Raw genomic sequence first — 13013 nt, 5'->3', positions numbered from 1 at the left:
AGTGAGACCTCTTCCCTAACTCAAAGAAGGGAAGTACATTGTACCAGGGGTAGATACCCGCTGCCCTTTCATCCCGTCTTCTGTAATGCATGCCGGCAAGGCCCTTGCCTTTAAGGAGGGATGGAAGTCTCAGATTGTCACTACAGTGTAGGACTCATACCTCAAACATTTGAAGGGCCTATGTGTTTGCCAGGATTTATTCCTTAGTTTTCCCACAACCCTCTATAATAGCTCATTGTCAGATTGTGTCAACAGTGATAAAGAGATGATATATTTGTGCTTCTTGCTCATGTATTCTGTATCCCTGAAGAAGAAAAGCTGTCTGGAAGAGCAACAGTGAAGCAAAACCATCAGTGACACTCTCATCACCTTTCCAAAGTTGTTTTGGGTGAGGCCCTTTTATGTTATTTTATGAAGAGGGATCGGATGTTTTTCTAAGGGGAAATTTCTAATACCCTCTTTCTGAAAAAGAAGACACAGGAATTGAGGGGCCATACACTGAGGATTTCCGGGCTATGACCACAATAAAATAGTGGATGACACTGAGACAGGCCAGTGAGCCGACACCAGTAGAAGAGAGAGACTGAGATGGACAGCAGTTTGCAGCCATCTGGTAAATCACAAAGCCCTATCTTCCCTAACCAAGGACACTTAGGGGTAAATGGTTTACTCTTCTCTTCCCCAACCAGAGTGTGAATAGTGTAAACCACCCTAGCAGAAATCCAATTGGTGTCATTTGTGCCAATCACACCCAAGAACAGATGAAATTAAGGGGGAAAGTCTCATTTTGGCACATCAGCATAAAGCTAATTAACATTCTGTTAAGGTCCTCCCCTAAGACCTTCCCTAAACTTTCAGGATTTCAACCCCTCATCACAAAGGACCCAGCGTGCACTCTGTCTCTCAGGAGCCCGCCCGTGCCTTTACTGTCCCCCTCTTCTTTCTCCACGGGTGAGCGTCTCCTAAACTCTAAGAGTCCCAAAAGACTTGCAACCAGGGGAGCAATGGGCAGAAAGCGTGTCCCAGGCTAACCCCCTTGCCCTGTCTCCAAGGTCCCCTTTTCTCTGACTTTCCAGTGAGCAGCCAGCAGCCTTGCCTCGGCTCTCTTCTGTCACTGTGACTTTTATTTCTCAGTGAACCAAAGCAGCCTCACATAGCCTCATGTCTTTCCTATAGCATTTCTGGAGAGCCAAAGCAGGCCCGCCTCGGCTCTCTCTTGTTGCTTCTTCTATCCTAGGCCCTTGTTTCAGCGCCCCCAGCTTTAATTAAAGTGCTCTCAAACTCACCTGGACTCGTGCTGTGAAACCTTTCCTGCACAGTATCAAGAACCCACACACTATGGGCTGGCTCGAGGCAGACCCACTCGGGCCTAGTTCCTGTTCAGCAGTAACATCACTTAGAGGAGAGAGGTTTTCATGACCTGGTGCAATGGTGTATGAGAAGTAATTACAAAATCAGTCTAACAGGAAATTTTATGAGAATTCTTTCATACTGAAACATTCTTCCTCACCAATTCAAAGTTAGTAGATCAGAAAACGAAAATAAGGTTTCTCTATATTTGTTAGCCAGTTTAAGATTAAAAACCCAAGCCCAGATGTGTGGGACTTTTTCATAGCAAAATAACAAGAAAGTATCTGGAAGGCAATCCAAATAAAATCATGTTTTAAAAAGTCATTCTGACATACAAAGTCTGTCCAGAAGGTACTGAGCCATGTAATATGAAAAATAGAGGCATTTATTGGAGAAGATACAAGAAATATTTTACATAGGACAATGACACTCAGTCCCATTCAAAGTAGGCACCTTGGGACCTCACACAGCTCTCCCAATTGCCATCCGCTGCCCTGTCATATTTTCATGAATCTCATCAACAGTCTGAAATCTCTTTCCTTTCAAAGGTGATTTTAGTTTTGGGAAAAGCCAGAAGTCTCAAGGTGCCAATTCTGGGCTGTAGGGGGGATGAGTCACCTGGGTGATTTGATGTTTCACCAAAGAAAGAGAAACTCTGCACAAGACATGATGCATGAGCAGGCACATTGTCGTGATGCAGCTGCCAGTCACCAGTTTCTCATAGCTGCAGCCTTCTGAATCATCTGAAGAGTTTCCATGAAGGAATGTTCAAGCTTAACGCAAAATTTGATGCAGATTCGTTGCTCAGTCATTCTGAATGTGATAGCCATACAGTAGTCATACTCACTCAATGGCATCTACTGCCCCCACTGATTAGTACAATGAAGATGTCCTTGTGCATGCATGCACAGTCCAGTCCACTCTCCTTGGCTGCCAGATTACATGGATGTCACGCAAACCATTCTTGTTACATTAACAATGACTGGACTTTTTCCGGACAGACCTCATATCTGCTGAGGAACTGTTCATCAGAATGTTTAGATCAAATCCAAGAATGTCAATCCACTGGCTTGTGTAATGATTATTTTGGGACAGAACAAAGATTTCAAAAGGAAAAAAATAAGATAACATTCAAAGAAACTGCCAATTCTGAATTTGAAGATATTAGCAAATATACTCAGCATTTCTTTCATCAGAGAAAGTCAAAATACAGTTTTGTATTTAATACAGACTGTTTAAAGGGTGTAAGGTAAATATCAGTTTTTTTCAGAATAAAAAATACTGAGAACCATAAGGAGCGAGGTCTTGGAAGAGGAAAGAAGAGAATGAATTCAAGAGCTCATGAGAAAGGAAATAATATTGGCTCTTCCTCTGAGTTTGGAGGAAAGGTAGAGGGACTTGAAGAGATGGAGAGAGATGACATGTGGAAAGGGTGGGTGAAAGGGTCGATGCTTCCCCAAAGACCCAGGTTTTCCAGTAAAGGAGGAAGGGCGAGGAACTACTTCTGCTCCCCTCATTAGACTGTAAATCTATTAGGGCAGAGACTGGATCTGTTTTGTCTCTACTGTAATACATACCACCCAGTACAGTGCATGGCACATTGTTGATTCTCCATTGTATTTGTTGGAAAAATGTAATGAGTGTGGGTATAGGGACTTAGAAGAGTGGGAAATGCTGGGAATAGTCATGTTAGTAGTAAACAAGAAAGAATAATGGGTTACTAATTTGAGGTTAGGTGGTATGTATTTAAAGTTCTGTTCTTGCATTCTGACATTCAGAAGCAAGAACAGAAAAGCAAACAGATGGGAACTGACAGGACAAAGAGAGTAGAACAGAAAAGGGGTAAGAGAGTCTAGAATGCATGTGAGGGCAATGGAGGCCAGGCTGGAAATGCGGTCAAGGATGGAGACAGGCTGAGAGCAGCAGAAGACTTTCAACATCGTCAGATAACGTGCACTTTTGAAGGCTTTAGGGAAAGAGCCTCTTTAAAGTGCCAGTGTAGCATATAGCTTTGTAATAGGCTAAACATCCAACTCAAAGTTTAACTCTAAATTCTGTGACTATTCAGACATGGACTATGTCTGATTTTTCTCGTCAAGCCTGGTTTGTTAATTAGATGAATTAAAAACACAGGAAGGGAGAAGGAAGGAAATTAAAGACATGATTGACATCTATTATGTCTATTTCAATTATGAGCTATTCAGATTTTTATGTGTATATAATGTATATAAATATTTGGATATATGTATATACTAATACAAATGCACATTCCATCAAAAACATCCCCAGATGTTTTCTGAAATATTAGGGTTAACAACGGTAACTGTCAGTTGAGTTGTATTCTATCTTTTAGGCTATAGGATGGGGCCAAGTCTGGCAAATAAAGGGCTTGAGAACCCAGGGAATAAGCTGGAGAACCGGAGCTGCCAAGGGCAGAGAGCTAGAACCAAATTCCTGGGGATGGGCATCTTGCCCAGAGGTCAGCTATTGAATGAAAAGGGCCTAGAGATGACACGGTTTGACCGTGACTGAAACCAGAGGACCAGCCAGGTCACAGGGAGGGATGATAGAGTGGGTACCATATGGGAAATCAAAACTCAGAAACACTGTATTTGCCTCTTTGGAAGAACCAAAAGTCAAACCCTCTGCTAAGACCCTTCAGCCTTTTAAGCTCTTTGCTTTCGGTATCAAATATATTTTCCCTTCTAGGATATTCTCTTTAAAAGATAAATCTTTTGAATGAATTTTCTTATCACCTCTTGTTGAATTGTGCTACTATATGATTCTCTTTATCTGGGTTTTTATGACATTTATTTTTCAAATACATATACACATATATTTAGGTTTCTCAGGTTGAAAATTTTTCACTTGTGAAAAACTAATGCAAAGTTACATTAGAAGCCTAATGAAGAGAAAAATAGTGACTCACTATTAGGTGGGAGTGAGGTGGGAGTGGGGATTGAGGGAAGAAGAGAATGAAAGGAACTCCCACTCTCTTCCAGATTTCCCAAGTCTTCAAAACGTAACATTTCAAGAGAATCCATTGTTCATGTTAAAGGAAAACAAGAGTTCTACACTCCTTTTCCTATTGGGTTTATACATCAGTGAATTGTTAAGATAGAAACAAAAGAAATACTTCTTTGTGACTGATCGACTCTAGTCATCCAAGCTTTTGAATTTGATTGTTGTAGATTTGTGCTTCTGACAATAGAAGGTCTCAAGTATTATTTCTAAATCCCCACAGGCTTGCTACTAAATTATTCCTCTTCTGCTTAACAGTGACACACAAAGAAGACAACATTAAAGAGCCCAAGGACGTAAAGAACCAACATTGTACAAAGTCTGGATTGGCACCCTCCTCCTCTTGGTGAAAAATAAATGATCGCACAACTTTAGGGTGTGGGAATTTTTATTCAAACAAAGCCATCTCAAAATCGCAGCACCATAGTAATTGTCCAGTTGTCCCTTCATGTCCTTGAGATACAGTGCTTAAAAGTTTTGCTTTTATTGCAGGATAGGAAACCCCTAAGAAACTATTTGAAATTAAATACAGATCTCCGGCCCTGAGACTTCAGATATTTTTCTCCCTTGCTTGGTCATCCAGCTATTTGAAAATCTTATTCTCTTTGATCGTTACTAGGAATGTTGGCTTGGCACAGTCGTTTTAGCTCCATGCTTTGAAAGCTCCCAAGTATGAATTTCAACAAGTTAACCAAGGGTCCTGGATTCTCCTCCCAGCCCTAAATATTATTTGATGCACTCAAGGTACTACTTGTCATCTCCCACCCATCTTTTTAGATCACATGGTCTACGGTCATACCACCCTGAACACGCCCTATCTCCTCTGATCTCAGAAGCTAAGCAGGGTCGGTACTGGGATGGGAGATCATGTGGACTTTCGCTTAGCCAATTTGGATTCAGACCACATTTGCTAAGACATACTGTATAAATATGTCATCTCTTAACACATTACTGAAGGGATTCCCCTGGCAACAGTAGATGAGATTTTAAAAATTAGAACCATACTAGAAATAGACTTGTTTTTGGTCATTGCTGATGAGTTTCCTAGCTGGCATACACAGAGCTAAAGTGATTCCACTGAACAGAAGGGCTGGCAGAAAAGAAAAGGATGAAGGTGCCATCCTACAAAAACAGGCTGTCCACTTAGACAACAGGAGTTAGTTCATACTAAGTTGCCTCTCCCCATTCTGTCCTTGCTTAAATGTTTGTATCTTCTTACTGTTTCAGTGCTGAGATTCTTCCAAAAATGTTAAATTCACTCTGAAAGGACAGGAAAGAAAAACATAAAAATAAAACTTCCAAAAATTATAGTACAGGGAAGAATAATTTTCTTTCTTTAAAATCCTATTGTTCTATGATACATTGTCTTCAACCAAGCCAGTGAAATCAATATCCACTCATCTTAAAATAACACTATTGATAATAGCCAAAATTTACTGAGCTATTACTAGGTGCCAAGCACTCCACTAAATACTTTCCATTTATTATTTTATTTAATTCTTACAGAAACCCCATGAAGGATGTATTTCTCTTATCCTCATTGTAAGATGACGAAACAGGTGCAATGGGACCCTGCTCTATGAGCAGTCCTCTCCCTGCATAGACAGGCAGACCTTGGAGATACCGCAAGTTCGGATTCCAGACCACCACAGTAAAGTGACTAGTGCAATAAAGCAAGTCACGGATTTTCTAGTTTCCCCGTGCACATGAAAGTTATGTTTATAGTATACTATACAGTACTATAGTATACTATACTATACTATAGCAATTTTCAACTAGTGTGCACAAGACTTTTAAAAACATGCAATACCTGACTATTAGTCAGGGACACTGACCTCCTTTCCCTTATATTGTCAAATTTTTAAAAAATGATGATAGCCAACACAACAATCACCATTTGGTGCAAGTGTCCTGTCTTGCAGTGTACATATATAGGTCATATAATAAAGTTGCTTCTTATTGGTCACATCGCATAATTAGGTTGTGTCTGTTAATTCTTGGTACTGGAAATTCTTACATATCACTATAGGCACCTGATTTTTTTTTGTAGTTAGGCACCTGATTTTTTAAAGTCACTTTGGAGGAAAAAGGGTAGATAATTACTGTTTTTTTGGTAAGTCAATCAAAATTATACCTATTTTTGTCAGATTGGCAAAAAATATATTTTTGGTGTGCTGCAGAATTTTAGTAATTAGTTTATGAGTGCCATGAGATGTAAATTTTGAAAATCACTGCTATAGTCTATTAAAGTGTGCAACAGCACTATGTCTAAAAAAAGTACGTACCTTAATTAAAAATACTTTATTGCTAAAAACACTATCATTTGAGTCTTCAGTGAATCACAGTCTTTTTGCTGGTAGAGGGTCTTGCCTCAATGTTAATAAAACACAATATTTGTGGAATGCAATAAAACAAAGCAGGCTTCAGTCCTGTGGGTCTCATTTCTTTTGCCTTAAAAAAATAATACAAATACGAGAACATGTTAACATTTGTTCTTTCAGGAGTTATACGGATTTGTTATTTTATTCTCTGAAAGTTTTTGTATTTTAAAAAATACTTCCATCTTAACATATAGGTATATTCATGCTGAAAAGGGGCAGAAATCACTATTAGAAAATGATCTCTGCAGTTTTAAAGTTTTTGAAGCAGATTTAATTATATGCTTAACTCATTTATAAAATAACTTAGCATACTATCCCTAGACCATCTAGCTTTGAGTCTTATAAAGTCAGTGCAACCTCCAAAATAAACTAGTTGTAAAATGTATTCCTCAGTAATTTCACCAAGGTGAATTTCTTCATGTGGTTTTATGTTAGCTGCAAGCCATAGGGTACAAGCCCCCAGGACTTTTACGATATCATCAAGGCATCAGGAAGACAGTTGTCTAGAGACTGTTTTATACACTTCCTACCAAAGACTTCTGCTCATGGGTCACCATCACTATCTGGACTGTACCTCCCAAATCTGATTTCCTGATCCCCCTTCCTCTCCCTTTTTTCACCTCCAACAGCACGAGATTTCATGTGAAAGTGAACAGTCCTACATGCTGCTAAGTAGGCTATGTGGTTTCAACAGTAAGTGTACGTTGTTACATTATTTGGTGTAAGGTTCTAGATCATATTTAAAACCCTTCAGTTTGAAAATTAACTAACCTCTTGTTGGCTTTTGTTTGGAATCTTTCTACTTTCTAGGTAATAACATAAAAAGCTAAACCCAGCATCATTTAAGTACTATTCACTTGTTAAAACTATGTTTTGTAAGTGAGGAAATAATTCTTTGTGTGCATTTAAAAATAATCCCTCCCAGTTATATAACTAGCAATCAGTTAGTTTGTGGGCATCTGTTCATACACTTTTTTTATACCTGCCTTGTTTCAAAAAGGATAACAGATGGGTTACAGATACATATAATATAGCACCAGAAAAATTAAATCTGAAGTTAGTGAAGGAGTGGAAACAAGATTTAAGTCAGGAGTGAGATAAGTATATAAATTGCATCCTGTTTGACCTCATACACAGGCCAGAAAGACACGTACATGGCTTTAAGCTTTTTCACAGCTAAGGGACACACTGTTAGTTCCACACTTGGGTATCCAGAAGACAACAACAAAAGAGATGATAAACAAGGGAAAAAACTATGTCAGTTACAGAAACGAAGGAAAAATATTTTCCAGATATTGTCAGAGAGAATAGTATAGCCACACATTTCATGGCACTTTCTTACAAATTCCTTAATGAAGGCCCAAAGTATTATACAAAAGTGAATTCATTAAGAAAATGTGAGGAGAGGAAGGAGCCATGGTGGGGGATTGGGAGGGGTGGTCTAGGCACAGTCCAGGGCTACGGCATTGCAAGACTGTCGGTCTTGACGTGGAGTTCATTACCAGAATGCCCATAATGTCTAACCCAGGACCCTTTGAGAGTGAAAGGGGGTACTATTAATAATTAGGCCCCCACAACTGGTATAAGCTAGAACTGCCTGAGCAAATTGGGCCATATGGTCATTCTGAGTTCTTGCTCATCTTCCACTGATATCCTGCACCCAGTGTAGCTCACCCCTGTGTACCTAGTCAGCCAAACCTGTCCTTCCAACATGGAATCTACCCAGCTGTAGTTATAGGGAACTCGGGGGAGTTCTGGCCTAGGTCACCAGCATGGAATAGGCTTGCTCATGAGTCAGCCAAATGGGGAAGGTAATCAAGAAAGACCAGAGTAATCAATGGGTAATGGTGGCCTGAGGATCCAATCTCCATCAAGAAAAGGTTAAAGGAGATATCGCTTCTGGATAATGGAAGGGAATGGGGATGAAACAGGTCATATGTAATTGGATGGATTCCATGAAGAAGAAATAGACACCCTCTGTTCTGAAAGGCCCAATGAGAGATCTACTTCCCAATGGAAGAAAGCTGCTTAAAGTTGTGATATTATCATTATGGCTGAAGCACTTAAGTTGTAATTCTCAAACATATGATACATATTACCTGGGGAGCTTGTTAAAAACTAGATTCCAGGACCCCAGGCCCACAGATAATAATTCTGTTAGTCTGAGATGGATCCCAGGAAACTAGTTTGACAAGCAGTCCAGGTGGTTCTGGTAATAATGGTTCTTGCCTACACTTTGAGAAATACTACTTGATTAAATAGCCCTAAAAGGGAATCTAACCTTTCCACAGGAAAGAGTATATCAGGCCAGTTTTGGGGAGGATATAGTACCAGTTCTTCTGTGGAAAGTGGGGTGTGAGGGATGGAGTAGGTGGAATAGGTGGATGATCAGAGAAGCTCAGCCTTTAGCCACCTGAAGGGTTTTTCCATTGAGGGACCCTGGTTCTCACTTTGAAAGAGAAAAGGCCTCTCCTCTCTGGATTCCCTATATGGACCTCACAATTAAGAGAACCACCCAAGAAGGGACATAGATGAGCCCATTTAAAAAATCTTACCTGGAATAACTCCCACTCTAGCAAGCTTTCCTTCATCTAGTAATAGTAGCTGAAGTTTATCGGTGATGTACTGAATGCCAAGCCTAACTGCAGTACCTGCACTTACTCCTTTAGTCCTGAGAATGACCCCGTGCGGTGGTACTGTTTTTACCCCCATTTCATGGTGGGCATGTTTCATTGTGGAGCACATCCACAGAGCACCGTGCATGGTCTGTGTCTGTGGCAGCCCTGTGGTGATGCTGGCCACAGCCTTCAGAGCTTTACACACTGGGCCTGATATTGTGGGTCATAGAGTTCTGTCCTTTTCCCAAGGTCCCACAGCTAGAAGCTAAGCTCTGCAAGCTTGTAGATGAGAAAAATAAGGGAACTGTATAAGAAGAAATTTCTATGGCCCTGTCAGAAGGGAAATAAACCAGCTAGGAAATCAGTAAATTTATTCACATGACAGGTAAGGGTGAGCAGCTGGGAAGTAGCACATTCCACGGAATCAGTGGTGCCAACTGAGAATCTTCCAAGTCTTCCTAAATGAGGACCCAAGACTGCCTCCCCAAACCACATTAAATGATGGTGGGAATGAAGCCCCAAAGCTCCTCCTGGTTGCATTTTTTTTTTTCAGTGAAACAACCCCCAGGCAAAGCTTCTTGCCTCCAATGTCCTGTCCAGTGCTCCTGTAACATGTATCTATCAGACTTTGGGCCCTTGTGTTAAAATGACTTTCTATGTTTTGTTCCTCTGCCAAATTTATGAGCTTCTTGTGGGCAGGGACACTGCTTTGCCATATTTGTGTCTCCCAGTGTCCAGGGGAGGCATGCCATATGGGCATGGTTAGGCTTGTTTGCTGCTTCCTTCCTCTTTCCTTGGCATTAAGTTACCTACCTTCAAAGTTCAGTGGGAGAGACCTACAAATAACAGTGAAGTACTTTACACAGCAAATTACATAGGTAAGCACAGGATCGCTGTGGAGCCAGGGATGGGCTTAACCTAGCTTGAGAGTGGTAAGGACAAGCAGAGGTTAATAAATTGAGCCAGGCAGAGGAGAGGGAAGAGGGTTCTCTAGGCAGTGTGAACAGCGTAAACAGAAAGTTAGAGATGTGTGTGTGTGTGTGTGTGTGTGTGTGTGTGTGTGTGACAGAGAGAGAAAAGAAGGAGGGGGAGGAAGAGAGAATGGAAGAAAGGAGAGAGGATGTATGATACCACAAATAGCTTAGTGTGGCTGAAGAAATGTCCACTTTGTGACGCCAGTGGAGAGGTCTGGGAAGGGGTGGGAGAAGAGCACGAGTGCTGGAGCCAGTCTGCCTACGTGGTGCGAATCCCCACTTTGCCACTTACCAACTACATAACTTCAGCAAATTACTTAACCTCTGGAGCTTCAGCTTAATTTGTTAAAGAGGTAATAATAGGACCTCTCTTTTGGGACGCTAATGAAAATTAAACAGCTTAATACTTGTAAAGCACTTAGAACAGTGCTTGTCATGTAGTATGTACTCAGTGAAGAGTAGCTATTATTGTAACCCTACTGTTCTCTCTCTTGTTTCCCACTTTTACTCCATTCTATGCAGTCTTATGGAGTCTGCCTCTACAATTAATAATGAAACCATCCACTTCCGTCTCCACCTTGGGCCAAGGAACTATGATTTCTTTCCTGGATTCTTGCAATAGCCTCTTAACTGGCCTCCCTGCTTCCACTCTTGCTCTCCCATAATCTGATCCACAAAGCAATCAGAGTGATGCTTTTCAAAGACACGTCAGGTTTCACTCCACTTAAAAATCTGTTGCCTCATCACACACTGTACCAACCATTTAGAATTCTGCTTATCATGACCTTAAAATGTTTTAAATAATATGACTACCTCTACCTCTGTAACTCCATGCCATTTGTATCCCCTCTTTACTCATGATACTTCAGCCTCTAGCTGCCCAAACTTGGTAAGTTTGCCTTGCTAGGACCTTTGCACCTACTGTTCCCTCTGCCTTCCCCACCTCTTGTTTTCCTTTCTTGTCTTGTGGAACCCAGTTCAAATGTCAGAGGAATGAACTTCAGTTTAAGACACCCAACTAACAATACAGCCTCCCTGGTTTCTATATGTTACTATGGAAATGTATTTCCTTTTCTTTGTTGTTTCTTCTGCCTCCCCCAACCATAGCCTCTCTCCACCATGTAAGCTCCATAAAAGCAGAAATAAGGGCTGTCTTTTTCAGTGCTGCATTCCCAGTGCCTATAATAGCAAACCTTTCTCTCCAACAGATTAGGTACTCAAATATTTATTAAATTAATGTTGAGTGAATTAGGAGAGAATAGAAAAAGAAGGAAGAAGACCACCAAAAATTAAGGCACCTGGGGCCGATTATTATGCTTTTGCAGTAATCCGGTGAGAAATGATGAGGGTCCAGAAGTGGTTTTAACCTTGGCTATGCATTGGAATCACATGGGGAGTTAAAAACATCCATGCTTGAGCACCAGCATCAGAGATTCTGATTTAATTGGTGGATGTAGCTTGGGCATCAGGACTTTTATAAGCTCCATCAGGGTTTCTAACATGCAGCCAAAGTTGAAACCAAAATGCAGAAAACAGATATAGGGGAGTGAGTGCAGGGATGTTTAGGATGTGTAAGTAGGACTTGTTGGTTAATTATAAACTGTAAGTGACCAAAAGGAGGGTTCCTGGGAAGAATCCTAGATTTCTGGCTTGGGCTTGGGTGAACGAGAGAGGCAAGTTGGCAAGTTTTGAGAAAAAGATAAATTGTCTTGGACATACTAACTTTGAGGTGCCTTTGGGATTCCAGTGGCAATGTTCAACAGATTTGTTTCTTTTTTAAGTTTTTTATTTTTTAAATATATTTTATTGATTATGCTATTACAGTTGTCCCATTCCCCCCACCTTTATATCCCACCACTCTGTACCCCCCCCCTTAGTTCATGTTCATGGCTCATACATATAAGTTCTTTGGCTTCTATGTTTCCTATGCTATTCTCAACCTCCCCCTATTTTGTACCTACCATTTATGCTTTTCTTTTTCTGTACCACACCCTCCATTCTCTTCCCTCCCACTCCCCGCTGATAACCCTGCATGTGATCTCCATTTCTGTGGTTCTGTTCCTGTTATAGTCGTTTGCTTATTTTGTTTTTCTTTTTTTAAGTGTGGTTGATAGTTGTGAGTGTGTTGTCATTTTACTGTTCATAGTTTTGATCATCTTCTTCTTCTTAGGTAAGTTCCTTTAACATTTCATATAATAAGGGCCTGGTGATGGTGAACTCCTTTAACTTGACCTTATCTGAGAAGCACTTTATCTGCTCTTTGATTCTAAATGAAAGCTTTGCTGGATAGAGCAATCTTGGATGTAGGTCCCTGACTTTCATGACTTGGAATACTTCTTTCCAGCCCCTTCTGGCCTACAGGATTTCTTTTGGGAAATCAGCTGATAGTCTCATGGTCACTCCTTTGTAGGTAACTGTCCCCTTTTCTCTTGCTGCTTTTAAGATTCTCTCCTTATCTCTAATCTTGGGTAATGTAATTATGATGTGCCTTGGTGTGTGCTTCCTCGGGTCCAACTTCTTTGGGACTCTCTGAGCTTCCTGGACTTCCTGGAAGTCTGTTTCCTTCACCAGATTAGGGAAGTTCTCCTTCATGTATTTTTTTCTTTGACATTTTTTTAAATTGATGTTCAAGTAGTTTTCTGCCTTTTACCCCATCCCAGCCCACCCCC

The sequence above is a fragment of the Phyllostomus hastatus genome, unplaced genomic scaffold, assembly GCF_019186645.2.
Source record: "Phyllostomus hastatus isolate PE091 unplaced genomic scaffold, TTU_PhHast_1.1 phas_scaffold_21, whole genome shotgun sequence".
NCBI classification, from domain to species: domain Eukaryota; kingdom Metazoa; phylum Chordata; class Mammalia; order Chiroptera; family Phyllostomidae; genus Phyllostomus; species Phyllostomus hastatus.
This window is presented reverse-complemented; position numbering follows the sequence as displayed.